This window comes from Mesoplodon bidens, assembly GCF_964165515.1.
Source record: "Mesoplodon bidens genome assembly, chromosome: 4".
NCBI classification, from domain to species: Eukaryota; Metazoa; Chordata; class Mammalia; order Artiodactyla; family Ziphiidae; genus Mesoplodon; species Mesoplodon bidens.
Window position 1 is genome coordinate 75,390,187 of NC_138160.1, and position 25,697 is coordinate 75,415,883.

Genomic DNA, 25,697 nt, shown 5'->3' on the forward strand with positions numbered 1-25,697 from the left:
TAGATATATAGCTAAGTATTTCATTTTTATGGTGCGAAAGTAAATTATGTTTTTCTGAAGATTTTTTTCTTCCTCTTTGATTGAAATATAATTGACATAGAACATTGTGTAAGTTTAAGGTGTTCAGCATAATGATTTGAGTTATATACGTCATAAAATGATTATCACAATAAGTTTAGTGAACATGTATCATCTCATAGATATGAAATTAAAGAAATAGTAAAAATATTTTTCCTTGTGGTGAGCACTCAGGATTTACTCCCTTAACTTTCATATATAACATACAGCCATATTAATGACCTTTATCATGTTGGACATTACATCCCTAGTACTTATTTATCTTATAACTGGAAGTTTGTACCTTTTGACTGCCTTCATCCAGTTGCCCCTCCTCCCACCCTTGATTCTGGTGACCATAAATCTGATCTCATTTTCTGTGAGTTTCTTTGTTTTTGAAGTATAATTGACCTACAGAACTATGTTTATTCCTATTACACAACATAGTGATTTGATATTTCTATACATTTCAAAGCCATTACCACAGTAAATCTAGGTATAATATGTCACCATACAAAGATATTACATAGTATTGACTATATTCCCCACACTGTACATTACAGATCTGTGACTCAATTATTTTGAAATTGGAAATCTGTCCCTCTTGATTTCTCTCACCTGTTTCTTTCCTCCCCTATTTGTTCTCTGTATCTATAATTCTGTTTGTTTTGTTACGTTTGTTCATATTTTTTCTTTTTTAGATTCCACATGTAAGTGAAATCATATAGTATTTTCTTTCTCTGACTTACTTTACTTAGCATGAAACCCTTTAAGTTCATCCAGGTTGTTGCAAATGGCAAGATTTCATTCTTTTTATGGCTGAGTAATATTCCAGTGTGTGTGTGTGTGTGTATCACATCTTCTTTATCCATTTATATATCCATGGGAATTAAGTTGCTTCCTTCTCTTGGCTATTATAATAATGCTGCAATGAACATAGGGGTACATATATATATATATAGCTTTTCTAATTAGTGGTTTTGTATTCTTTCATTAAATACCCAGGAATGAAATTGCTAGATCATATGGTAGTTCTGTTACTAAATTTTTTGAGGCATCTCCATACAATTTTACATAGTAGCTGCTCCAATTCAACAGTACATGAGGGTTCCCTTTTCTCCACATCCTCACCAACACTTGTTATTTGTTGTCTTTTTGATAATAACCATTCTGACAGGTGTGAGGGCATATCTCATTGTGATTCTGATTTGTATTTGCCTGATGATTAGTGATACTAAGTTGAGCATCTTTTCATGTGCGTCTTGGTCATCTGTTTGTCTCTTTCGGAAAAAAATATCTATTTAGAATCTTTGTCCATTTTTTAATCAGGTTGTTTGATTTTTTGATGTTGAGTTGTATGATTTCTTTCTATATTTGGCATATTAACCTCTTATCAGATATATCATTTGCAAATATCTTCTCCCATTCAGTAGGTGGCCTTTTCCTTTTGTTGAAAGCTTCCTTCCTTTTCTGTGCAAAAGTTTTTTAGTTTGGTGTAGTCCAATTTGTTTATTTTTGCTTTTGTTTCCTTTGCCTAAAGAAATATATCAAAAAAAAAAAACTAAAACAGATGGCAAAGAGCTTACTGCCTACTTTTATGATTTCATGTCTTATACATTTAAGTCTTTAATTCATTTTGAATTTATTTTCATGCATGGTATAGAAAGTACTCCAGTTCGATATATAGTCTTTTACATATAGCTGACCAGTTTTCCCATCCCCACTGTATATTCTTGCCTTTTTTGTCATAGATTAACTGCCCATATAAATGTGGGTCCCTTTCTGGGCTCTCTATTTGATTCCAATGATCTATGTGTCTGTTTTTGTGCCATTACTATAATATTTTTATTGTTGTGTTTTGCAGTATAGTTTGAAATCAGGGAGCATGATACCTCCAGCTTTGTTTTTCATTCTCAAGATTGCTTTGGCTATTCAGGGTCTTTAGTGTTTCCACACATATTTTCGGATTATTTCTTCTAGTTCTATGAAAAATGCCATTGATGTTTTGACAGGGATTGCACTGAATTTGTACATTGCCTTGAGTAGTATGGTCTTTTTAACAATACTGATTCTTCCAATCTATGAGCACAGTATGTCTTTCCATCTGTTATTGTTGTCCTCAATTTCTTTCATCAGTGTATTATAGTTTTCTTAGTACAAGTCTTTTAACTCACTAGATTTATTCCATATTTAATTCTTTTTGATGAAACTGTAAGTGAAATTTTTTTAACATCTTTATTGGAGTATAATTGCTTTACATTGGTGTGTTAGTTTCTGCTTTATAACAAAGTGAATCAGTTATACATATACATATGTTTCCATATCTCTTCCCTCTTGCATCTCCCTGCCTCCCACACTCCCTATCCCACCCCTCCAGGCGGTCACAAAGCACCAAGCTGATCTCCCTGTGCTATGTGGCTGCTTCCCACTAGCTATCTATTTTACGTTTGGTAGTATATATATGTCCATGCCACTCTCTCACTTTGTCCCAGCTTACACTTCCCCCTCCCCATATCGTCAAGTCCATTCTCTAGTAGGTCTGTGTCTTTATTCCCGTCTTACCTCTAGGTTCTTCATGACATTTTTTTTTCTTAGATTCCATATATACGTGTTAGCATACGGTATTTGTTTTTCTCTCTCTGACTTACTTCACTCTGTATGACAGACTCTAGGTCCATCCACCTCATTACAAATAACTCAATTTTGTTTCTTTTTATGGCTGAGTAATATTGCATTGTATATATGTGCCACATCTTCTTTATCCATTCATCCGATGATGGACACTTAGGTTGCTTCCATGTCCTGGCTATTGTAAATAGAGCTGCAATGAACATTTTGGTACATGACTCTCTTTGAATTATGGTTTTCTCAGGATATATGCCCAGTAGTGGGATTGCTGGGTCATATGGTAGTTCTATTTTTAGTTTTTTAAGGAACCTCCTTACTGTTCTCCATAGTGGCTGTACCAATTCACATTCCCACCAGCAGTGCAAGAGTGCTCCCTTTTCTCCACACCCTCTCCAGGAGTTATTGTTTCTAGATTTTTTGATGATGGCCATTCTGACCTGTGTGAGATGATATCTCATTGTAGTTTTAATTTGCATTTTTCTAATGATTAATGATATTGAGCATTCTTTCACATGTTTGTTGGCAATCTGTATATCTTCTTTGGAGAAATGTCTATTTAGATCTTCTGCCCATTTTTGGATTGGGTTGTTTGTTTATTTGATATTGAGCTGCATGAGCTGCTTGTAAATTTTGCAGATTAATCCTTTGTCAGTTACTTCATTTGCAAATATTTTCTCCCATTCTGAGGGTTGTCTTCTGGTCTTGCTTATGGTTTCCTTTGCTGTGCAAAAGCTTTTAAGTTGCATTAGGTCCCATTTATTTATTTTTGTTTTTATTTCCATTTCTCTAGGAGGTGGGTCAAAAAGGATCTTGCTGTGATTAATCTCATAGAGTGTTCTGCCTAAGTTTTCCTCTAAGAGTTTGATAGTGTCTGGCCTTACATTTAGATCTTTAATCCATTTTGAGTTTATTTTCATGCATGGTATTAGGGAGAGTTCTAATTTCATTCTTTTACATGTAGCTGTCCAGTTTTCCCAGCACCATATATTGAAGAGGCTGTCATTTCTCCATTGTATAGTCTTGCCTCCTTTATCAAAGATGAGGTGACTATATGTATGTGGGTTTATCTCTAGGCTTTCTATCCTGTTCCATTGATCTGTATTTCTGTTTTTGTGCCAGTACCATACTGTCTTGATTACTGTGGCTCTGTAGTATAGTCTGAAGTCAGGGAGCCTGATTCCTCCAGCTCCGTTTTTCTTTCTCAAGATTGCTTTTGCTATTCGCAGTCCTTTGTGTTTTCATACAAGTTGTGAAATTTTTTGTTCTAGTTCTGTGAAAAATGCCATTGGTAGTTTGTTATGGATTACATTGAATCTGCAGATTGCTTTGGGTGGTATAGTCATTTTCACAGTGTCAATTCTTCGAATCCAAGAACGTGGTATATCTCTCCATCTGTTTGTATCATCTTTAATTTCTTTCATCAGTGTCTTATAGTTCTCTGCATACAGGTATTTTGTCTCCTTAGGTAGGTTTATTCCTAGGTATTTTATTCTTTTTGTTGCAGTGGTAAATGGGAGTGTTTCCTTAATTTCTCTTTCAGATTTTTCATCATGAGTGTATAGGAATGCAAGAGATTTCTTTGCATTAATTTTGCATCCTGCTACTTTACCAAATTCATTGATTAGCTCTAGTAGTTTTCTCGTAGCATATTTAGGATTCTCTATGTATAGTATCATGTCATCTGCAAACAGTGACACTTTTACTAATTCTTTTCCAATTTGGATTCCTTTTATTTGTTTTTCTTCTCTGATTGCTGTGGCTAAAACTTCCAAAACTATGTTGAATAAAAGTGGTGAGAGTGGGCAACCCTGTCGTTCCTGATCTTAGTAGAAAAGGTTTCAGTTTTTCACCATTGAGAATGATTTTGGCTGTGGGTTTGTCATATATGGCCTTTATTATTTTGAGGTAAGTACCCTCTGTCTACTATCTGGAGGGTTTTTATCATTAATGGGTGTTGTATTTTGTTGAAAGCTTTTTCTGCATGTATTGAGAGGATCATATGGTTTTTGTCCTTCAATTTTTTAATATAGTTTATCACCTTGATTGGCATACATTGAAGAATCATTGCATTCTTGGGATAAACCACACTTGATCATGGTGTATGATCCTTTTAACGTGCTGTTGGATTCTGTTTGCTAGTATTTTATTGAGGATTTTTGCATCTATATTCATCAGTGATATTGGACTATAATTTTCTTTCTTTTTGACATCTTTGTCTGGTTTTGGTATCAGGGTGATGGTGGCCTCATAGAATGAGTTAGGGAGTGTTCCTCCCTCTGCTATATTTTGGAAGAGTTTGAGAAAGATAGGTGTTAGCTCTTCTCTAAATGTTTGATAGAATTCTGCTGTGAAGCCATCTGGTCCTAGGCTTTGGTTTGTTGGAAGATTTTTAAACACAGTTTCAATTTCAGTGCTTGTGATTTGTCTGTTTATATTTTGTGTTTCTTCCTGGTTCAGTCTTGGAAGGTTGTACTTTTCTAAGTATTTGTCCATTTCTTCCAGACGGTCCATTTTATTGGCATAGGGTTGCTCGTAGAATCTCTCATGATCCTTTGCATTTCTGCAGTATCCATTGTTACTTCTCCTTTTTCATTTCTAATTCTATTGATTTGAGTCTTCTCCCTTTTTTTCTTGATGAGTCTGGCTAATGGTTTATCAATTTTGTTTATCTTCTCAAAGAACCAGCTTTTAGTTTTATTGATCTTTGCTATTGTTTCATTCATTTTTTTTTCATTTATTTCTGATCTGATCTGTATTTCTTTCCTTCTGCTAACTTTGAGGTTTTTTGTTCTTCTTTCTCTAACTGCTTTAGGTGTAAGGTTAGGTTGTTTATTTGAGATGTTTCTTGTTTCTTGACGTAGGATTGTATTGCTATAAACTTACCTCTTAGAACTGCTTTTGCCACATCCCATAGGTTTGGGGTCATCGTGTTTTCCATGCCATTTGTTTCTAGGTACTTTTGATTTCCTCTTTGATTTCTTCAGTGATCTCTTGGTTACATAGTAATGTATTGTTTACCCTCCATGTGTTTGTATTTTTTACAGAATTTTTCCTCCAATTGATATCTAGTCTCATAGCGTTGTGGTCAGAAAAGACACTTGATTTGATTTCAGTTTTCTTAAATTTACCAGGGCTTGTGACCCAAGATATGATCTATCCTGGAGAATATTCCATGAGCACTGGAGAAGAAAGTATATTCTGTTGTTTTTGGATGGAATGTCCTATAAATATCTATTAAGTCCATCTTGTTTAATGTATCATTTAAAGCTTGTGTTTCCTTATTTATTTTCAATTTGGATGATCTGTCCATTGGTGAAATTGGGGTGTTAAAGTCCCCTACTATGATTGTGTTACTGTCAATTTCCCCTTTTATGGCTGTTTGCATTTGCCTTATGTATTCAGGTGCTCCGATGTTGGATGCATAAATATTTACAATTTTTATATCTTCTTCTTGGATTGGTTCCTTGATCATTGTGTAGTGGCTTTTTTGTCTCTTGTAATAGTCTTCATTTTTAAAGTCTATTTTGTTTGATATAAGAATTGCTACTTCAGCTTTCTTTTGATTTCCATTTGCATGTAATATCTTTTTCCATCTCTTCACTTTCAGTCTGTATGTGTCCCTAGGTCTGAAGTGGTGGTCTCTTGTATACAGCATATATATGGGTCTTGTTTTTGTATCCGTTCAGCCAGTCTATGTCTTTTGGTAGGAGCCTTTAATCCATTTACATTTTAAGTAATTATCAATATGTATGTTCCTATTACCATTTTCTTAATTGTTTTGGGTTTGTTTTTGTGGGTCTCTTTCTTCTCTTGTGTTTCCCGCCTAGAGAAGTTTCTGTAGCATTTGTTGTAAACCTGGTTTGGTGGTGCTGAATTCTCTTAGCTTTTGCTTGCCTGAAAAGCTTTTGATTTCTCCATCGAATTTGAATGAGATCTTTGCTGGGTAGAGTACTCTTGGTTGTAGGTTTTTCCCTTTCATAACTTTAAATACGTCCTGCCACTCCCTTCTGGCTTGCAGTGTTCCTGCTGAAAGTTCAGCTGTTAACCTTATGGGGATTCCCTTGTATGTGGTTTGTTGTTTTTCCCTTGCTGCTTTTTTTTTTTTTTTTTTTTTTTTTTTTTTGCGGTATGTGGGCCTCTCACTGTTGTGGCCTCTCCCGTTGCGGAGCACAGGCTCCGGACGCACAGGCCCAGCGGCCATGGCTCACGGGCCCAGCCGCTCCGCGGCATGTGGGATCTTCCCAGACCGGGGCACGAACCCGTGTCCCCTGCATCGGCAGGCGGACTCCCAACCACTGCGCCACCAGGGAAGCCCTCCCTTGCTGCTTTTAATATTTTTTCTTTGTATTTACTTTTTGATAGTTTGATTAATATATGTCTTCACATGTTTCTCTTTGGATTTATCCTGTATGGGACTCTCTGTGGTTCTTGGACTTGATTGACTATTTCCTTTCCCATATTAGGGAAGTTTTCAACTATAATCTCTTCAAATATTTTCTCAGTCCATTTCTTTTTCTCTTCTTCTTCTCGGACCCCTATAATTTGAATGTTGGTGCATTTAGTGTTGTCCCAGAGGACTCCGAGACTGTCCTCAATTCTTTTCATTATTTTTCTTTATTCTGCTCTGTGGTAGTTATTTCCACTATTTTATCTTCCAGGTCACTTTCCATTCTTTTACCTCAGTTATTCTGCTATTGATTCTTGTATAGAATTTTTAATTTCCTATATTGTGTTGTTCATCATTGTTTGCTCTTTAGTTCTTCTAGGTTCTTGTTAAACATTTCTTGTATTTTCTCCATTCTATTTCCAAGATTTTTTATCATCTTTACTATCATTACTCTGAATTCTTTTTCAGGTATACTACTTATTTCCTCTTCACTTGTTTGGTCTGGTGGGTTTTTACCTTGCTCCTTCATCTGCTGTGTGTTTCTCTGTCTTCTCATTTTGCTTAGCTTACTGTGTTTGGGGTCTCCTTTTCACAGCCTTCAGTTTCATAGTTCCCGTTGTTTTTGGTGTCTGCCCCCTACAGCTATGTTTGGTTCAGTGGGTTATGTAGGTTTCCTGGTGGAGGGGACTGGTTCCTATGTTCTCTTGCGTGGGGCTGGATCTTGTGTTTCTGGTGGGCAGGACTGTGTCTGGTGGTGTGTTTTGGGGTGTCTGTAACCTTATTATGATTTTAGGCAGCCTCTCTGCTAATGGGTGTGGTTGTGTTTCTGTCTTGCTAGTTATTTGGCATAGAGAGTCCAGCACTGTAGCTTGCTGGTCCTTGAGTGTAGCTGGGTCTTAGTGTTGAGATGGAGATCTCTGGGAGAGCTTTTGCCATTTGATATTATGTGAGGCTGTGAGGTCTCTGGTGGACCAATGTCCTGAACTCGGCTCTCCCTCCTCAGAGGCTCAGACCTGACACCCGCCCAGAGCACCAAGACCCTGTCAGCCACATGGCTCAAGAATAGGGAGAAAAAAAAGAAAGAAAGAAAACATAAAATAAAGTAAAATAATTAAAATTAAAAATTAAAAAAAATATTATTAAAAATAAAGAAATAAAGCAAGAAGAGAAAAAAAAGAAAGAAAGAAAGAGCAACCAAACCAAAAAACCAATCCACCAATGTTAACAAGCACTAAAAACTATACTAAAAAAAAAAAAAAAAAAGAAAGAATAGTGGACAGACAGAATCCTAGGACAAATGGTAAAAGCAAAAGTATGTGGACAAAATCTCAGAAAGAAGCATACACATACACACTGAGAAAAAGAGAAAATGGAAAAAATATATATATAATAAAAAAAAGGAAGAGAGCAACCAAATCAGTAAACACATCTACCAGTGATAATAAGCTCTAAATACTAAAGTAAGGTAAACATAAAACCAGAAACAAATTAGATGCAGAAAGCAAACCCCAAGTCTACAGTTGGTCCCATAGTCCACCGCCTCAATTTTGGGATGATTCATTATTTATCAGGTATTCCAGAGATGCATGGTACAAGTTGATTGTGGAGATTTAATCCGCTGCTCCTGAGGCTGCTGGGAGAGTTCCCTTTTTCTTCTTTGTTTGCATCTCCTGGGGTTCAGCTTCGGATGTGGCCCCACCTCTGTGTGTAGGTCACCTGAGGGTGTCTGTTCTTTGCTCAGACAGGACGGGGTTAAAGTAGCAGCTGATTAGGGGGCTCTGATGCACTCAGACTGGGGGTGGGTGGAGTAGGAAATGCGGGGCAAGCCTGTGGCAGCAGAGGCCAGCGTGACATTGCAACAGGCACACTGTATGTTCTCCTGGGGGAGTTGTCCCTGGATCACAGGACCCTGGCTGTGGCGGGCTGCACAGGCTCCCAGGAGGGGAGGTGTGGATAGTGACCTGTGCTTGCACACATGCTTCTTGGTGGCTGCAGCAGCAGCCTTAGCGTCTCATGCCCATCTCTGGTGTCCGTGCTGATAGCAGTGGTTCGCGTCTGTATCTGGAGCGCCTTTAAGCAGCATTCGGTATCCCCTCTCCTCGCACACCCTGAAACAATGGTCTCTTGCCTCTTAGGCAGTTACAGACTTTTTCCTGGACTACCTCCTGTCTAGTTGTGGTGCACTAGCCCCCTTCAGGCTGTGTTCACGCAGCCAACCAGTCCTCTCCTTGGGGTCTGACCTCGAAGCTGGAGCCTCAGATCCCTGCCTCCACCTGCCTAGGTGGGTGAGCAGACAAGCCTCTCGGGCTGGTGAGTGCTGGTCGGCACTGATCCTCTGTGCAGGAATCTCTCCACTTTGCTCTCCACACCCCTGTTGCTGCGCTCTGTGCTGTGGCTCCAAAGCTTCCCCCCTGCCACTCCCTTTCTCCACCAGAGAAGGGGCTTCCTAGTGTGTGGAAACTTTTCCTCCTTGACAGCTCACTCCCGGAGGTGCAGGTCCTGTCCCTATTCTTTTGTGTCCGTTTTTTCTTTTTTCTTTTGCCCTACCCAGGTACGTGGGGAGTTTCTTGCCTTTTGGGAAGTCTGAGGTCTTCTGCCAGCATTCAGTAGGTGTTCTGTAAGAGTTGTTCCACATGTAGATGTATTTTTGATCTGTTTGTGGGAAGGAAGGTGATCTCCACGTCTTATTCCGCCATGTTGAAGGTCCCCTTACCTAAATGTTGTTTATCAAGTTGTGGGAGTTCCTTTTTATTCCTAGTTTGCTGAGAGTTTTTATCATGTATATGGATACTGGATTTTGTCAAATGCTGTTTCTGTACCTATTGATATAATCATATGACTTTTTGTTTTTAACCTGTTGATGTGATGGAATGCATTAACTCATTTTCTAATGTTGAACCAGCCTTGCATACCTGAAATAAATCCCACTTGTCCATGGTGTATAATTTTTCTATACATTGTTAGATTCAGTTTGCTCACATTTTGTTGAGAATGTCTGTGTTATTTTTATGTCTCTGTTAATGTGAGACATTGGTTTGTAATGTGTCCTCTCTTGTAATGTCTTTATCTGGTTTTGGTATTAGGGTAAGTTTGTCCTCACAGACTGAGTTAGGAAGTTTCCCTTCCGCCTCTGTTTTATGTAAGAGTTTGTAGAAAATTCTTGTCACTTTTTCTTTAAATTCTTTGTAGAATTTAGCAGTGAAACAGTATCAACCTGTTTCTTTCTATTTCAGATGGTTATTAATTTTTGATACAATTTAGATTATTAATTTTTTTAAGTTTTGGTGGAGTGTTTCTTTCAAAGAATTAGTCCAATTTATCTAAGTTATCAAATTTGTAGGTATAGAGTTTTTCCCCAGCTTTACTGAAGTATAATTGACAAAACCATAATATATTTAAAGTGAACAGTGTGATTATTTGGTATACATGCACATTGTTAAAATGATTACCACAGTCAAGTTAATTAACAAATCCATCACCTCATAGAGTTTTTGCGTGTGTGAGAGAATTCTTAAGATCTACTCTTTTAGCAAATTTCAAGTAAAAAATACATATTAATAAATATAGTCATCATGTGCATTAGATTCTCAGAACTTATTCTTCTTATAACTGAAAGTTTGTACCCTTTGAACAACATTTACCCGTTTTCTGAACCTTCCAGCCCCTGGCAACCACCATTTTATTCTCTGTTTCTATGGGTTCATTTGTTTTTATTTTTTGGTTGTTGTTGTTAAATTGACAAATAAGTGACACCATACACTGTGTTTCTCTATCTGACTTACTTCACTTAGGCTAATGTCCTATACTTTCATCCGTATGTTACAAATGGCAAGATTCCCCTCTTTTTCTAAGACTGAATAATATTCCACTCTGTGTGTGTGTGCATGCGTGTGCATGCACACACACATATACATACATACCACATTTTCTTTATCCATTCATCTTTCAACAGACACTTAAGTTATTTCCATATTTTGACTATTGTGAATAGTGTTGCCCTGAATGTAGGAGTCCAGATATCTCTTCCAGATAATGATTTCATTTCCTTGGGATATACATGGAAAAGTAGGATTGCTGGATCATATGGTAGTTCTTTTTTTAATTTTTTGAGGAAGCTCCATTCTGTTTTCCACAATGACTATTCCAATTTACATTCCCACTGAAGTGTACAAGGGTTCCCTCCTCTCCACATCCTTGCCAACATTTGTTATCTCTTGTCTTTTTGATAATAGACATCCTAATAGGTATGACATAATAAGATGATGTCATCTACAAGCCGAGACAATTTTACTTCTTCCTTTCTTATTTCAATACCTTTTATTTCTTTTTCTTGTGTAATTGCTTTAGCTAGGACTTCTCACTGTGGTCTTGATTTTCATTTCCCTGATGATTAGTGATGTTGAGCACCTTTTCAGATACCTGTCAGCCATTTATATGTCTTTTTTTTGGAAAAATGTCTATTCAGATCTTCTGTCCTTTTTTAAATTGGGTTGTTTTTGTTTCATTAATTTTCTTTTTTTGTTATTGTGTTGTAAAAGTTCCCTATGTATTTATGATATTAACCCCTTATCAGATAAATGGTTTGAAAATATATTCCCATTCTATAAGTTGCAGTTTCATTTTGTTGATTTTGTTTATGCTGTGCAGAAACTGTTTAGTTTAATGTAGTTCTGTTTGTCTATTTTTGCTTTCATTGCCTGTGCTTTTATAGTCATATCCAAAAAATAATTGCTAAAAGCAATGTCAAGAATCATTTTCCCTTGAGTTTTATTCTAATTGTTCTATGATATAATTTTACATTTAAATATTTTGTTGATTTTGAGTTGATTTCTATATATGGAGTGAGATAGGGGTCCAATTTCATTTTTCTGCATGTAGCAATCCAGTTTTCTAGACAATATTTATTGAAGATACCATCCTTTCCCCATTGTGTGTTCTTGGCAACATTGTCAAAGATCAATTGACCATAAATGCATAGATTTAGTTCTGGGCTCTCTGTTTTATTCCATTGATCTCTATGTCTGTTTTATGCCAGTATCACATTGTTTTTATTCCTATAGCTTTATAATATATTTGAAATCAGAAAATGTAATGCATCCAGCTTTGCTCTTTTTGCTCAGGTACCAGTTATTTGGGGTATTTTGTGTTCCACATGAATTTTAGAATTGTTTTTCCTATTTCTATAAAAAATACTGTTGGAATTTTGATAGAGATTACATTTAATCTGTAGATCACTTTGGGTGGTATGAAGATTTAACAATATTAATTTTTCCAATCATGAACATGAGAAATATTTCCATCTTTTTTTTTGTCTTCTTCAATTTCTTTCTTCAGCACTTTGTAGTTTTCCATGTGCAGATCTTTCACTTCCTTGGCTAAATGTATTCATAAGTATTTTATTCTTTTTTATGCTGTTATAAATGGCATTGTTTTCTTAATTTCTTCTTCTGATGTTGATATTGTATATAAAAGCCATTGATTTTTGCATGATGACTTTGTATCCTGCAGGTTTACTGAATTAATTTATCAATTCTAACAGTTTTTTTGGTAGAATCTTTAGAGTTTTCTATATATAAGATGATTACATCTACAAATAGAGACAATTTTACTTCTTCCTTTCTTATTTCAATACCTTTTATTTCTTTTTCTTATGTAACTGCTTTAGCTAGGACTTCAGTACTGTTGTTGAATAAAATTTGTGAGCGTGGGCATCCTTATCTTGTTCCTGATCTTAGAAGAAAGCTTTCCACCACTGAGTATGATGTTAACTGTAGGCTTGTCATATACAGCCCTTAATTTGTTGATGTGCATTCCTTCCATATCTAATTTGAAGGTTTTAATCATGAATTGATTTATCAATCATGCAGTTGAATTTTATCAATTGCTTTTTCTGCATTTATTTAATCATGTTTTTTAGCCTTCATTTTCTTAATATGGTGTATCACATTGTCTCATTTATGGACATGTAACCATCCTTATATCCCCCAAAGTTAAATTCCACTTGAGCAGAGTCTATGATCCTTTTAATGTTCCATTGAATATGGTCTGCTCATATTTTGTTGAGAATTTTTACAACAATGTTCATCAGGGTTATTTGCCTATAATTTTATTTTCTTGTGGTATTCTTATCTGGCTTTGTTATTGGTAATTTTGGCTTTGTAAATTGAGTTTGGAAGTGTTCCCTCTTCTTCAATTTTTTGAAGAGTTTAAGAAGGATTGGCATTATTTCTTCTTTAAATGTTTGGTAGACTTTACCAGTGAAGCCTTCTGGTCTTGGACTTTGAATCAGTAATCAAACACCTCCCAACAAACAATTTTCTTACTAGTAATTGGTCTGTTCAGATTGTTTGTTTCTTCATGATTCAGTTTTGGTTGGTATGTTTCTATTAAGTTATCCATTTCCTCTAGGTTATCCAATTTGTTGATGTATAATTTTTCATAGTCATCTCTTATAATCCTTTGTATTACTGTGGTATCAGTTATAATTTCTCCTCTGACATTTCTGATTGTATTTGTTTGAGTCTTCTTTTTTTTTCTTAATTATTCTAGCTAAAGTTTTGTCAATACTGTTATATTTAACAAGCACAATAACAAAAAACCTCTTAGGTTTGTTTTATGTTATCTTTCTAGTCTCTATTTCATTCCTATCTACTTTGATTCTATTTCCTTTCTTCTAATAACTGTGGACTTAGTTTGTTCTTCTTTTTCTAGTTCCTTGAGGTGAAGTTAGGTTGTTTATTTGAGATTTTTCTTTTTTTCCTTTAAGGAAGAATTTATAGCTATAAACTTCCTTCTTAGACTGCTTTTGGTGCACCCCGTAAGTTTTGGTATGTTGTATTTCCATTTTCATTAGTCCCAGGATAACTTCTGATTTCTCCTTTGACCCATTAGTTATTCAGGAGCATGCTGTTTTATATCCATATGTTTGTGTTCCAATTACCTCCTGTTACTGCTTTGTAGCTTCATACCATACTGGTTGGGAAAAATTGCTCGATATGATTCCAGTCTTCTTAAATTTGTTAAGACATTATTTGTGGCCTAACTTATGATTTATCCTGGCAAATATTCTGTGTGAACTTCCTGAGAAGGATGTGAATTCTGCTACTGTTGGCTGGAATATTCTATATATGTCTGTTAGGTCTATTTGGTTTAATGTATAGTTCAGGATGTTTTTTTCCCATATTGATTGTTTATTTGAATGATTTTTCTGTTGTTGAAAGTGAGTTTTAAATTCCCCTACTATTATTGTATTTCTGTTTATTTCTCCCTTCCAATCTATTAGTATTTGCTTTTTGTATTTAGGTGCTCCCATATTGGTGCATAAGTATTTGCAATTGTTATATCCTCTTGATGAATTAAACCTTTATCATTATATAACGTACATCTTTGTCTCTTGTTACAGTTTTTGACTTAAAATCTGTTTTGTCTGATGTAAGTATAGCTAACTCTCTTCTCTTTGATTTCCATTTGCATGGAATATCTTTTATTGCTTCACCTTAAGCCTATATGTGATCTTAAAGCTGAAGTGAGTTTCTCGTAGGTAGCATAGAGCTTGGTCTTTACCCATTAATCCACTCTATGTCTTTTGATTGGAGAACTTAATCTATTTAAATTTAAAATGATTATTGATAGGTGAGTGCTCACTACTGTCATTTTGTTAATTGTTTTCTGGATATTTTATAAATCATTTGTTCCTTTCTTTCTGTCTTCTTTTTGATCTGATTATTTACTGCTTTGATTCCTTTCTGTTTGTCTACTATGTATCTACTATAGGCTTTTGCTTTGTAGTTACCATGTGGCTTATAAAAAAAATCTTAGAGTTAAAACAGTCTATTTTAAGTTGATAACAACTTAACTTCAGTTGTCTACTAAAGCTCCACACTTTTTCTTGGATATAATTAGTTATTCTTTTTATTTAAAGTATATGGGGATATTCAGAGTTACCAATAGTAGATATCCTGAAGAACATTTCACTGATGGGTATTTCTCACATACCTTCTCCAGTCACTCTTGCCTCATCAGCTACATAGTCTTTCTCTGTTTCATTCTCTTTTCTCTCTTTTCCCATCTTCCTTTATAATTTCTGTTTAAATATTTTCTCTTCTAAATATACCTTACCTATTTCTTATATTTTATACCTTCCTACACAGAAGATAATAACTGATTCCAGATTTGCTGCATGTATTCCCTTTAAAGAACACATTAAATACCATCTTCAAATTTATGAAAACCCATTACACTAAAGATGTTAACTTCATGCTGGGACAAAGTAAATATTATTAAATATTATTACAATATAAATGTTTATATAATGTAGCAATTATAATTATGTATAGTTATATAATATTAATTTATATAATATACATACTTATATAAACATAAATATTATTAAATAACATTACTAAATATTTAACTATTAGTGAAATTTATCTGTCTGGCAGATGTCAGCAAAATTATTTTTAAAACTTTTTCCTGTCATATATAATTAATTTTAATACAAAATTTCCAAAATGTAGTCAAAAGTAGAGATTATTTAATCAAATCCCTTTTTACTGATGAGGAAATTGAGACTCTAAGCTACATAATTTTACTAACAGCAGTAGTATACTGTTAATGTGCACCATTACTTGTAGTATTATCCCCATTTGATAGATGTGAAAACTGAAACACACTGACCTAATTTATCCAAGGTCATATAGTTGGCCAGAGACTTGAACCCATAAAATTTGTCTCTCGGTTCTGAGCTCTAAACATGATGAAATACTGCATATCTTCAAATTTTTATTCAAGTGCTCTTTCACCCAACTTAATCTTAATCTGAAATCTCTTCTAGTCAGAAAAATAGAAAAATAAAAGTAAAAGCAACTTTTTCAATGGAAAGTTGATTATATGTTTTTCCCCCTTCTATCTGGGAAACATAATCATTAATTATAAAACTCAGATGAGTTTCAGTCAGTCCAGGAACGTACAAATGACAATTCCTGAGAAGAACCTCTAACTAAGGTCTTTATGTAGCTGACAGTTCATGGGAAGGGGATACTCAACTTATAGAAAAAAAAGAAACAATATTCATTTTATTACTTGTCTTAAAGGTAAATTAGAAAATTATAAAAATTAGATTATAAAGCTAAATATGAGTAAAGATCTTTCTTAGAAAGAAATTCTAGGATCAATTACTCTTTACTTCTTCCATGTATTACAGATCTTACAAATGTTTCACATTGTATGTACTACAAAGAGTCACCCTTTTCCAGGGTCTCATAACACATAATTAAATAAAATAATATTTATGCGAGTTCAGTTGATCAAAGTGAAAATGACAACTAAATCTTCACCAGGTGTCTTTGACATAAGTTCTCCCACCTAAAGCTTTTTTCAAAATTACTTTCAAGTTAGGATTGGTTTGGCTCACCAAATTTGGCCTCTGGTTGTCTTAGTTACACTGCCTTTCCTAATGCTGTGGCAATGGGGATAATTATAATTCATTCCTATTGATGGGAAGAGTCACTTTCTCATTTGGCTTAACCATTGCTCCTGGCATTTTCACATTATTATGAAAGCTGTCTTTCCTCCTCTTTACACCAAGCAATAACTCACAGATTCCTGTTCAGTGCTCTCATATCTAATAGTGCATAAGCTTGAGTCAATTGTCAGTTTATATTATACCCATTCTGTATAAATTGTTCAACAGGATGAAAGTATATCCATTATAGAAAGCAAGATAACAAAGGAAAAATATATTTTATCTTTTGTGATTGAGGAAATTTTAATGCTTATGTATAGAAATGCCAGTTATATTAGTATTTAGTTCCTTAAATCATGAACTTCTTGATAATTGATTTTTTGCAAAGGGATTCTGTGATCTTAAAAGTCTTTTCCTTATGTAGTAGCTTAATGCCAAAGAAGGGAAACTATGAATTGTTGAAGCTCACTTTTACTATTAACGCTTTTATTATTTTCCCTTCATTGGTCCTCTGTTTAGAAATATTTTTGCTTATCAACCTTTGTTGATTAGCTAACACGTTTTCTATTTTAAAAATTAAATATTATATAACTACTAATAAAATGTTTTGAGCATTATAAAAATGGTGTCATGATAGTTGAGTTGATATAATTTTAGGAAAAATCAAGGAAGTTAACATTTTACTTCACTGTTCATTATATATTTTTAATACCTTGATAAGAACTTGGAGACCTCAGTTCCTAGTTTCATCATTCATAAACACCTGGACTCCCATATTGAAACCATTGTTATAAAAGAGATTTTATTTTTCTGTTCTCATGATATCCTCCCTACTTTAAAAAGCATAAAATATTTCCACTGATTTTTTTTAATCAAAAAAGAAGTTAAGTAGTTGCTCAATTTCAGTTAACATGAAGTATCTAACTTTTCGAATCCTTTCTTTTGGTGTTTTTAATGTCTCTGAATTCAAATTAACAAGATTTAACTACATGGCTCTACATAGATAACAAAGAATATGAGCAAACTGAAAATATGAAGGTTTTTACATCCTTAGACCAGTGGCTTATCTATTGGAGCATGTTGTGTCCCTGGTGTGGCACAAAAACACTTGATTTAACTCTTGCTCCAAAAAGAAATACCTCTGTATAAATGGTCCATGTGATCATTTACAATGTGTGACCATTTACAATTGAGGGGCCACTTTAAACCAGAGTAATACACCCAAGGGAGTCATGGTTTCCACCAAAACAAAAAATCACAATAGGCTTATGCAGTAGTTTCAAACGCTAGAGGGAACAACTTCTTCACAGAAAAAAAGCCTTAAAATGAAGTTGCATGTTCCACAAAGAACAAAATGTCTCCTTAAAATGAACAGGTAAGTTGGTTTTGCTAAAATTACAGACAGTTTCCTCCAAAACTATTTTGATTAGCTGACCTAATTCTACTTCTCCTTGGCCTAAATCTTCTTCACCTTGACATACAATGACATTATTAGAAGGGTTTCAATAATTTTAAAATAGAAAAATTTATTCATGGAGCAAAACTATATTCCATTTTAAAAGAAAGATATAGCTCTACTATGAAGGCCAATAAAAGCTAGGCCAGGAACACAGGAACATTTCCACCTCCTGTGTGTGTGTGTGTGTGTGTGTGTGTGTGTGTGAGAGAGAGAGAGAGAGAGAGAGAGAGAAGTCAAACCAAAGGGGATAGCAGAGCATCCTGAGAAATTGCAGCTGCAGCACCTTGAGATGAATCGTAATGCACAGAAATATACAGCCAAAGTGAAGAAGAATGAGTGGGAATATTCCTATGAGTTCGAGTGATGATCAGGTGTCAGTAGCAGGTTTTTCTCTGTGGAACTGTCCAGAGCATAGACAAATAATCAGAATATATCAGATAAAATTAAATATAAATATGATATCTGGCCCATATCAGGAGATTCTAGTTCTGATTGTGTACAGGTACCCTTTGCTTTGCTGAATAATTTGTGGAGCCAAATTGCCTACAAGGTAAATTTCAGGGTGTTGTTCTAAGGTCATAGAGAAGACAAAACAGTTGGAATCATGTATATTTGGATGTTAATCCCAACAATTGCACCCCTGATGGCTGTGTGAATTTGAATAAGTTATTCACTAACCCAAGACTCAGGTTCCTTACCTATAAAAATGTGCAAGTAAAAGCTTTTCAGGTTCCTGGGAGTATCAAGTAAAAAATAGCCATGAAATACATAAATATGGCTTCTAATACTTGGAAACTTGATTAATGCTATTTTTCTTTTTCCCTTTATCTATTTTCTCTTCCCTTCTTCCCATATGCTTTCTAGCTTATTGTTGAAAGCCAAAGAGAGAGAGAAAGAGAGAGATGTATTTATGAGAAATTCCTTCAGTCAATTAACTTTTTCAAAAGACAGGATTAGAGTGGTGCACAGTATACTGCGTTTATCATACAGCTTGATTTATACCTCTTTACTAAGTAGAGGATTTCAAATTTCCCTGTGTCATCACAGGCAATTCTCAACATCCAATCATTCCCATACTAAATTACCCCTCCCCATTGGTATGCCTGTAGGAACTGTTGTATTGCAAAATAATCTGAAACTGTATTCAGATTTAGTAGAAAAAAGTGTCATGAGTCATCACAGTGTCTCATGTATGCTGGGATTAATACTTTTCCTTCTCTGAATTTGAGATGTGTCTAACAATCAATGACATGTCTCAGTCTTATTGGCAGTATTATTTTTTTCTTTTTTAATCAAACATGAAATAGTGATGTGTCTAATCTTGATGGTATCTTAAAGTCAATGAAACATGGTAACAATGTCTGCCGTAGGCACAAAAGATACAATGTAGACCAGCCATCCATTTTCATACAATGTATGAAATATTTGCAGTAGGCATATGTGTAAAGATATAACTATGTGAATATTTATAATTTTTTCTTAATATTGAAAAAGTTGCAAAGATATTTAAATGGTAGTTCGAGTATATACATTATAGTTTATTCATACAATAGACAGTAGAGGGTACACCGGTGTTAAAAATGAGAATATTAAAAAAAAAAACCAAACCCATCTATGAACATAGAAATTAGTTAATGTCTGTTAAATAACGTTGTTAAAACTACTACACAGTTACCCATGTTTTGGGAAACACAAATGTTTATGTTTCTAATATTATAAAAAATGTGTACACTTTTGATTTTTCTATAGTGAACATACCGAGTTTTATATCAATAAAAAAAATAAGGAAAACAATTTTAACATAAATACACCGTAGTCAACAGAACTTAACAAAAAGAACAGCTGGGAAATATGAATAAAAATTTAAAGACAAACAATTTTGTCCTCTCACACATATTCTTCCCTAGCTTTGTATAAAGAAAGCACAAGTGCATAATTTGGCTGATGATTAATTGAGTGTTTAACTTTAGGCAGGCAAAGGGATGTTGGAACCAGCACGTGTACAGAAATAGCTCTCTCCACATGTAGACATTCTTGCACAAACTGCAGAACTTATATGATGAGCATCTCTCTCACTCTCTTTCACCCTTAAATAATGACTCGATTGAACTTGGGAGCCTTCTTTTGCTGATATTGAAGTCATTCCCAAAAGAAGTTGGTTCAGATAGTATCGTTAGTATTTGAACTTGCAGCAGTGACCTGATCTGAGCACAGGGCCTTCTTCCCAACCTTTGATGTGCTGTCAGAAGGTAAGTTAAATCCCAGGCTTCTTGGCATCAGGTTTTAATTTGATATCGTGGAAGTGAATTGCATACTCAGTACTAGGACAGATAGTGTCTGCCTATTACCTATCTTGTGAAGTGGTTGGAGACACTGCTTAGGTGAAACAATCAGGAAGAAAATCAGAATTTGTCAGCTTCATTATGTGTCTGGTAATTTGCTTCATTCATAGTAAGTGTTTAGAACATTTCTGATTGGATGTCAGGCATTTATTACCTCTGACAATAGACTGTTGCCACTGGTACTCTGGGAGAGCATTGGTTAACAGTATATGGGAACTGTTTCTCCTGCTGCTTAAAGAAACATTTAGTGGTCCTACAGTTTTAGAAACTATGAGAAAACAAAGTGCTGAGATCAAAACAAAGAGGATATGAGCTTCTTACAATACTGAATTCATAAACGTCTTCCACTCTGTGACTGACAATGATATATATGTATACTATATGTATGTATTTAAGTGTGTGTGTGCATATAGTTTTAAAAGAATATTATGTTTTTAAAAGTAACAAGAAACCTTGGAAATTGAAATTCAAAGTGGATTTATCCTGAACAGCAGTGCAAAGCTCTGTTTTAGGAAAAATTAAGAGCATATGTTTCAGAATTCAGCTCTAATTTGCAATGGATTGCTTCAGTAAAACCACTTATATCAGTATTGTTAATCTTAATGGTTACAAGTGACCCACGTTTTAATAATCCAGACAGACCATCGGTTGAGCACAAATCTCTTTTTCTAATTAAGAATGTTTGACCACAAGAGGGAGTTCCTTGCCAACTGTTTACTTATCCTCAACACATATTACAGGCCTGAATTTCCAAAGAAAAATACCTTCAGATATATTGAGTTTCTTCTGTGCTTTTAGGCTAAGAAAATGATGACAATCTATTTAAACTTAGGCTTTCATGAATTTCCAGAATAAAATATAATTTGCAGTATGAAATTTTTAAGCTAACATACTAATCATTTTTCAAGAATAAAATGATGCACCATAGTTTTCGAAAAAGCTTCCAAATTTGTACCTGCAAGATTGCAGTGCATTGGTTTGTGAACAGAACCAACACAGACACACCGAGGAGCCTTTGAGGGTGCAGGTTACGTTACCATACACCATTCTGCTTAATTTGCGTGAGTAAAGATAGCTCCACCTACATAAATTAATGCACATATTTTTGCTGAATTTGGTACCATCAGTGAATAGAGTGTAGGATATAGAATGCAACGTTCAAACTACAAAATTAAATGAACATGTTTAAAGAGAAAAAATCATGTTCCAACTAGTGAACTCCTTAGAATGTAAATTAAAGCCATTTCTCTCATGTTTAGGTGCATAATATACACAATAATTGAAGTATATATTATAAAACTAAAAATATTCCCTACTTCATAACAATTTGACTTAAAATTATATGTAAGTCAGAGCATCCCAGTCAAATGTACACTGATACAACTTTGAAAAAGAATCAGCATAATTAGGAAGTGCTCTTAGTTACTCAGTATTGTTCCAGGCTTCTTTTCACTTAAGGTAAAAGGGTAGGATTATTTTAAAACTTGTAAATGATTCCCCTAAGAGTGTGATTTATCTGGTGACTACTCCCAGAATGTTACACCATAGCATTCAGAAGTCACACTCTACAGCGTCCTTCCTCATCTCATGATTAGAGCAAGAATTGCTTCGAAGTCAAAGCACATGAGCATTTAGAGATAGACACTCCAGCAATACATATCAAGATAATTAATAAGTATAACCATAGTAAATGCAGTAATTTTGGCAAAACTTTTTTGGAGAAAATGACTGCATCTCACATGTGTTCCTGGTGTGCCTTTATGGCACTGGCTATAAATATGGGATATAGAGAGGAAAATACCAGTAATTCTTTATGCTGTTCACTCCCACCCCCTATGATTCTTAGGATTGTATTATTTTAAACCATTTTTGACACATTTGACCACATGAAGTCATGCATTTTTAAGAGTTGCTCTTTTTACAGTAACTTGAACTGAAAAGTCAGGAAAGCAAACTCCTTTTGTGACCCAAGTAGTCCTGCAGTCCTGCAGCTCACTTGAAAGTGTTCTCCCCACCTGTTTCCAACACAAACACAGTGAGCAATAAAAGGATGGTGCAGGTCTACATATATTTGAGAGCAAGAATTTAGGTAAAATAAAATACAGGGTAAGTTACGAGACATTGTGAAAACACACACACACGCACACACACATTCAATTATAAACAGTAATATGTTTAAAATGAATATTCTTTGTCCATGTAGAGATGAAATCATGATAAATCCTTCCTTTAAGACTGAGACCAAAGTCAAGATGGCATTAAGCTTGAGAAATTCACTCATTTTTTTCAGCAAGTGGTTGTAGGATATATTGTGTTATAAGCTGTGGAGTAGAAACCTGGGAATTTTCCCTCCCTCCCTCCTCCTTTTCTTCCTCTCTCTCTCTCTCTCTCTCTCTCTCTCTCTCACACACACACACACACACACACACACACACACACACACACACACACATAAGTCATACATGTACTGTTCTTTGGGGTTAGTGATATTGATTTTCAATGGATGTATTGAAAATATGCCTTGCACTAAAATTCAGGGAAAACATCTGGATGTTTTAGTCTCCATAATGTAAAAGATCCAGATGTTTGAAAATATGCTTAGCGACTGAAATGTGTGTGTGTGTGTGTGTGTGTATAATCTTTTGCTTAACTTCTTGGTTCCATGAAGACAAAACCTTTGTCTCCACATATTGTCATTATGAGCCATAATAATTTCTCAAATTCACCTCATAAAATCTAACACATTTACATTTTGAACATTTTATTTGGTAGGTCCCTCACACTATCAACATATGCACATTTGAAGGTGAGTTAAGGAATCATGCAAGTCATCTGGAAGACAATGTAAGGATCCATAAGCCCAACTCTTAAATTTAATAGAGCTGGCAATGCAAAGCCAGGGAGGCACAGAGAGACTTGCTCATAGGGACATTTTCTAGCTCTTTCAAAGTCAGGCCTCACTCAAAAACTTGTAGCTTAGCATCCTTATCTGATAGGATAAAGACTGACAGAGAACAGGATTTCAGCCTTAATAGTTGCACTAAGAATTTCATGTTTATATGAACTTTTCAGAAGGGGTCATGTGTTATTCTGTTATTTCTAGTAAAGTCTTGGTTTTTTACTTGGCTGATAAATTTTATTTTATTTTTGTTTTGTGTTGCCATCATTTATTTTATTTTTATTTTAGTGTATTTATTTGTATTCAGTTCATTTTTATTTTCAAAAGTAAATGGGACAGAGGGCGAGCTCAGATAGACCTGTGGGTGATGATGCTAAGTGTTTTTTAATCACACCTATTATTTGTATCTTTAAAAAAAGGTTAGTTCGAATGACATACACTTTCCTGTGTCTTCACATCTTTTTTTTTCATTTTTATTAGAGTATAATTGCTTTACAATGTTGTGTTAGTTTCTGCTGTATATCAAACTGAATCAGCCATATGTATGCCTATGTCCCCAGCTCCCCTCCCTCTTGTGTCTCCCTCCCACCCTCCCTATCCCACCCCTTTAGGTCTTGACTGATAAATTTGGAATATTATCAGTACTATTGATGCCTTTGTTGTCATGACTATTACGAGTAAATTTTGATCTCACACAACAAATTTACAAATAAACATAATAAACAAAATTCCCTTAATCAATAAGAATCCTGAAATAAGAACAGCATACAACTTTCTAGCCCTGTGTTTCAAGTCAGGTAAGGTGAATACGTTTTTTAGGTGAAAATATCTTAGATAAATTACAATAAGCCATTCAAAAAAGCATGGTTTAAAATATGCCAAAAATATCCACACGCCACCACTGGACTGAGGGCTTCAGTTAACACTGCAAAAAGCTATCTTTAATAGCTATTGGACGCTCAGCAGGATGAGCAAGTCTGGGATTAGAGATAATGATAATTGTTGGAACGGCAGGGAGGCAAAGGAAAAAGCGATTGGCCTCCCTTGGCTTTGTAAAGCATAGTGGGAAGAAACATTCAGGAGGACATGATGCTAGATGGTGATACATTTAATTATCTCTATATTTCTTTCTTAAGTTGATCAGAGACGGCTCTTTCAAATTTAAATATAGTATTGAAATGCATCGTTAAGTCTCTTCGTGTTGGTGCCTTCTTTTTTCTATTTCCTTGCCTCCATTCTAATTCAATCCTTGTCCTCTTAAGTGAATATTGGTGTACTGATGTTGTAAGTGGATTGTCCAACACCCCAACATCTCCAAAATAGTCCAAACTAATTGGGGAAGCCAGGCTGATCTGTCTCATGGGCTGCTATGACTGCGTTACTTCCTTATTCTGAAACTCAGAGACTTTCCTATCATATTCAACAAAATACAAATTTCATAGACTGGCATTTAAGTTCCCCTCCTAGAAGATATCAGCCTTTACTTTTATTTTTTTTTAAACTAACACTGCCCCCACGTGAAACATTTTTTGAAACATCCCTTTCTGGCTCTTGTACCATGAAGATAATTTTCGTCAGGCAGGAAGATCCATATCTTGCCAATGGAAATATATCCACCATTTAAAGCCTACATCAGTTGGCATGTATTCTATATGTCTTTCTCCACAACTCTTATGAATGGATCACCTACTGCCCATCTCTTGATAACATTCACTTTGTACCACTGAAATAGCACTTATGCCAGGGTTATAGATATCTGTGTAAGGTGCTGTCTCCCCATCATATTTTGCTCTTTTCTATAGCACGAACCATGTCGTGTCCAACTTTATCTTACAAAACTGCCTATTTTCTCTGTAATAGACACTACAGAAATTACTTGTGAACTGATGAATTAGTCAAACTTTGAGTAAAGTAATATATTGCATGACATGTATATTAACAAAAATAACCTTACTTTTTAAGATTTTGCATCCATTTAAATTCATTACTTTTATCATTACTTATTGTTCTGGATTGTTCTTCCAATGGCAAAGGATGACCTTCTGTTTGTCCCCTCAAAGGCCATGGACGTACATTACAAGAAGATTAGGGCCAGTGAGTAAATTGAGGCCCAAGTGTTTAATCCCCCTGCTCATTCTCTGATAGATTACCTTGGGATAGTTGTTTCTTTTGACCGAATGTCACAGCTCCCATCAGGAGGGCCTCTCCCAATCTCTCTCTCCTGGTTCCAATAACTCTCCCCTCTCCTCTTGCCCTTCAGACTTAGATCTGGCACTAAATCTCTTCTGTTACTAATCCCAAGAGGCTGCACTATTTCTTGTGGCCCTTGTCTATCCCAATCACGTTATAAATAGTACCTTTAGAAAACTCTTTTCAAATTTTTCCTATTTAATTATGTCATTTGCTTTCCAAAAGGATCCTGAATTAGGATACTTCTACAAATGTGCATGTATTTTCAGCAC